Here is a 5,000-nt window from a genome sequence, read left to right as displayed (position 1 = left end):
TGCTATGTAACCGCAAGAGAAGAAGCTACTGGGGTACTAGAGCAGGGGAGCATGTGGGTCCCGGGGGCCCGCTGGAGGTCAAGGTCCAAGGTGGATACGCGGTGCTATGTAACCGCAAGAGAAGAAGCTACTGGGGTACTAGAGCAGGGGGGAGCATGTGGGTCCCAGGGCCCGCTGGAGGTCAAGGTCCAAGGTGGATACGCGGTGCTATGTAACCGCAAGAGAAGAAGCTACTGGGGTACTAGAGCAGGGGAGCATGTGGGTCCCCGGGGCCCGCTGGAGGTCAAGGTCCAAGGTGGATACGCGGTGCTATGTAACCGCAAGAGAAGAAGCTACTGGGGTACTAGAGCAGGGGAGCATGTGGGTCCCCGGGGCCCGCTGGAGGTCAAGGTCCATGGTGGATAAGTGTAGGAGGGTAACGGCGAGAGAAGAAGCTAGTGGAGGACTAGAGTACGGGAGCAAGTGGGTCCCCGGGGCTTGCTGGAGGGCAAGGTCCATACTGGATATGCGGCGGAGGGTAACTGCAAGAGAAGAAGCTAGTGGGGGACTAGAGCAGGGGAGCCAGTGGGTCCCCGGGGCCTGCTGGAGGTCAAGGTCCATGGTGGATAGGCGGTGCTATGTAACCGCAAGAGAAGAAGCTACTGGGGTACTAGAGCAGGGGAGCATGTGGGTCCCCGGGGCCTGCTGGAGGTCAAGGTCCATGGTGGAGACGCAGTGCTATGTAACCACAAGAGAAGAAGCTACTGGGGTACTAGAGCAGGGGAGCATGTGGGTCCCCGGGGCCCGCTGGAGGTCAAGGTCCAAGGTGGATACGCGGTGCTATGTAACCGCAAGAGAAGAAGCTACTGGGGTACTAGAGCAGGGGAGCATGTGGGTCCCCGGGGCCCGCTGGAGGTCAAGGTCCAAGGTGGATACGCGGTGCTATGTAACCGCAAGAGAAGAAGCTACTGGGGTACTAGAGCAGGGGAGCATGTGGGTCCCCGGGGCCCGCTGGAGGTCAAGGTCCATGGTGGATAAGTGTAGGAGGGTAACGGCGAGAGAAGAAGCTAGTGGAGGACTAGAGTACGGGAGCAAGTGGGTCCCCGGGGCTTGCTGGAGGGCAAGGTCCATACTGGATATGCTTGGGAGGGTAACTGCAAGAGAAGAAGCTACTGGGGGACTAGAGCAGGGGAGCCAGTGGGTCCCCGGGGCCCGCTGGAGGTCAAGGTCCAAGGTGGATAAGCGGTGCTATGTAACCGCAAGAGAAGAAGCTACTGGGGTACTAGAGCAGGGGAGCATGTGGGTCCCCGGGCCCGCTGGAGGTCAAGGTCCAAGGTGGATACGCGGTGCTATGTAACCGCAAGAGAAGAAGCTACTGGGGTACTAGAGCAGGGGAGCATGTGGGTCCCCGGGGCCCGCTGGAGGTCAAGGTCCAAGGTGGATACGCGCGCCACGTAACCGCAAGAGAAGAAGCTACTGGGGTACTAGAGCAGGGGAGCATGTGGGTCCCCGGGCCCGCTGGAGGTCAAGGTCCAAGGTGGATACGCGGTGCTATGTAACCGCAAGAGAAGAAGCTACTGGGGTACTAGAGCAGGGGAGTATGTGGGTCCCGGGGCCCGCTGGAGGTCAAGGTCCAAGGTGGATACGCGGGCGCTACATAACCGCAAGAGAAGAAGCTACTGGGGTACTAGAGCAGGGGAGCATGTGGGTCCCCGGGCCCGTGGAGGTCAAGGTCCAAGGTGGATACGCGGTGCTATGTAACCGCAAGAGAAGAAGCTACTGGGGTACTAGAGCAGGGGAGCATGTGGGTCCCCGGTCCCCGCTGGAGGTCAAGGTCCATGGTGGATAAGTGTAGGAGGGTAACGGCGAGAGAAGAAGCTAGTGGAGGACTAGAGTGCGGGAGCAAGTGGGTCCCCGGGGCCCGCTGGAGGTCAAGGTCCAAGGTGGATAAGCGGTGCTATGTAACCGCAAGAGAAGAAGCTACTGGGGTACTAGAGCAGGGGAGCATGTGGGTCCCCGGGCCCGCTGGAGGTCAAGGTCCAAGGTGGATACGCGGTGCTACGTAACCGCAAGAGAAGAAGCTACTGGGGTACTAGAGCAGGGGAGCATGTGGGTCCCCGGGGCCCGCTGGAGGTCAAGGTCCAAGGTGGATACGCGGCGCTACGTAACCGCAAGAGAAGAAGCTACTGGGGTACTAGAGCAGGGGAGCATGTGGGTCCCCGGGGCCCGCTGGAGGTCAAGGTCCAAGGTGGATACGTGGTGCTATGTAACCGCAAGAGAAGAAGCTACTGGGGTACTAGAGCAGGGGAGCATGTGGGTCCCCGGGTCCCGCTGGAGGTCAAGGTCCATGGTGGATAAGTGTAGGAGGGTAACGGCGAGAGAAGAAGCTAGTGGAGGACTAGAGTACGGGAGCAAGTGGGTCCCCGGGGCCCGCTGGAGGTCAAGGTCCATACTGGATATGCGGCGGAGGGTAACTGCAAGAGAAGAAGCTAGTGGGGGACTAGAGCAGGGGAGCCAGTGGGTCCCCGGGGCCCGCTGGAGGTCAAGGACCATGCTGGATATGAGTAGCAGCAGGGCCAGTGCAGTAGCAGCAGCACATCTTTTTCGACCGTAAAGGAGACAGGAGGCCGACTCACTGCCTCGGCCAAATGGAGAGAGAATATCAGCAGGGCCAGTGCAGCAGCAGCAGCAGCACATCTTTTTCGACCGTAAAGGAGACAGGAGGCCGACTCACTGCCTCGGCCAAATGGAGAGAGAGTAGCAGCAGGGCCAGTGCACAAAAATGGATCTTTTCCAGCCGCAAGGGAGAAAGGAGCAAGGTGTGATGTGGGTCCCCGGGGCCCGCTGGAAGTGGGGGAGATCAGCAATTAGCAGGCGAGGAGGGTGCGTACAGCGGACGTGGCAAAGTGTTTCTGGTCCGTGTACCAGGGGCATGTGGAAAAGCTGTAATACCATATGCACGGGGTGTACTTAGCAAAGTGCTGCTGAGCAGTGTACCAGGGGCATGGATAAATGTTGTCGTACCATAGGCACAAGGGGAGCGTGTTTCAGGGAGATATCGGGGCAGTGTACCAGGGGCATGTAGAAAAGTTGTCGTACCATATGCACGAGGAGTGTGTGTGTGTGGCAAAGTGTTTCTGCCCAGTGTACCAGGGGCATGTGGAAACGTTGTCGTACCATATGCACGAGGGGAGCATGTTTCAGGGAGATATCGGGCAGTGTACCAGGGCATGTAGAAAAGTTGTCGCACCATATGCACGAGGAGTGTGTGTGTGTGTGGCAAGTGTTTCTGCCCACTGTACCAGGGGCATGTGGAAACGTTGTCGCACCATATGCACGAGGGAGCATGTTTCAGGGAGATATCGGGGCAGTGTACCAGGGCATGTAGAAAAGTTGTCGCACCATATGCACGAGGAGTGTGTGTGTGGCAAAGTGTTTCTGCCCAGTGTACCAGGGGCATGTGGAAACGTTGTCGTACCATATGCACGAGGGGAGCATGTTTCAGGGAGATATCAGGGCAGTGTACCAGGGGCATGTAGAAAAGTTGTCGTACCATATGCACGAGGAGTGTGTGTGTGGCAAAGTGTTTCTGCCCAGTGTACCAGGGGCACGTTTGAATTCACTTTATGGAGTACCAGGGGCATGAGGATTTTGCCAGTGGTGTTTTGCTTTGTTAGTGGGAGGGGGCTTAAGTGTGGGTCCCCGGGGCCTGCTGGAGGGCAAGGTCCATGCTGGATACGCAGTGGAGGGTAACTGCAAGAGAAGAAGCTAGTGGTGGACTAGAGCAGGGGAGCATGTGGGTCCCCCGGGGCCTGCGGGAGTGCAAGGTCCATGCTGGATATGCAGTGGAGGGTAACTGCAGAAAAAGAAGCTACTGGGGGACTACAGCAGGGGAGCATGTGGGTCCCCGGGGCCTGCTGGAGGTCAAGGTCCATGCTGGATATGAGTAGCAGCAGGGCCAGTGCAGCCGCAGCACATCTTTTTCGACCGTAAAGGAGACAGGAGGCCGACTCACTGCCTCGGCCAAATGGAGAGAGAATATCAGCAGGGCCAGTGCAGCAGCAGCAGCACATCTTTTTCGACCGTAAAGGAGACAGGAGGCCGACTCACTGCCTCGGCCAAATGGAGAGAGAGTATCAGCAGGGCCAGTGCAGCAGCAGCAGCAGCAGCACATCTTTTTCGACCGTAAAGGAGACAGGAGGCCGACTCACTGCCCCGGCCAAATGGAGAGAGAATATCAGCAGGGCCAGTGCAGCAGCAGCAGCAGCAGCAGCAGCACATCTTTTTCGACCGTAAAGGAGACAGGAGGCCGACTCACTGCCTCGGCCAAATGGAGAGAGAGTAGCAGCAGGGCCAGTGCACAAAAATGGATCTTTTCCAGCCGCAAGGGAGACAGGAGCAAGGTGTGATGTGGGTCCCCGGGGCCCGCTGGAGGTCAGGAGATCAGCAATTAGCTAGAGGTGGTGAGAGTAGCAGCAGGGCCGTGCAGCAGCAGCAGCACATCTTTTTCAACCGTGAAGGAGAGAGGAGGCCGACTCACCCCTCGGCTAAATGGAGACAGGACATCAGCAGGGCCAGTGCAGCAGCAGCACATCTTTTTCAGCCGTAAGGGAGACAGGAGGCCGTCTCACCACCTCGGCCAGGGCCGTTTTTTCTCCCCTCACCGGTTGAGCAGTCTAAGGGTAAGGCCTAGCAAAGGTGCCCTCCGTCATTTATGGGAGACGGGTGTCTGGCGAGGCGCAAGTCAGCAGACACCCCGGGGAGCGCTGGGACGGCGCTGGGACGGCCCGGGAGAGCGAGAGGCTGCCACAGCAGCCTCCTCTTCCAGCCTACCTGCCTGCCAGCCTTCCCCTCCCACCCCGATCGACTGGCAAACGTGGCCTGCCATCGGAGGGCCACCGCCGGGCCCGGCACCTTCGCCGGCGCCTTCGGGCGGTCCGTTCCTCCGGCCCGCAGGCTCGCCTCTAGCGCCGGGTCGGGGGTCTAGCAGCGACGGTCGGAAGGGGTGGTGGTTCCCGGAC

Source organism: Oreochromis aureus, linkage group 19 (genome assembly GCF_013358895.1).
Source record: "Oreochromis aureus strain Israel breed Guangdong linkage group 19, ZZ_aureus, whole genome shotgun sequence".
NCBI classification, from domain to species: Eukaryota; Metazoa; Chordata; class Actinopteri; order Cichliformes; family Cichlidae; genus Oreochromis; species Oreochromis aureus.
This window is presented reverse-complemented; position numbering follows the sequence as displayed.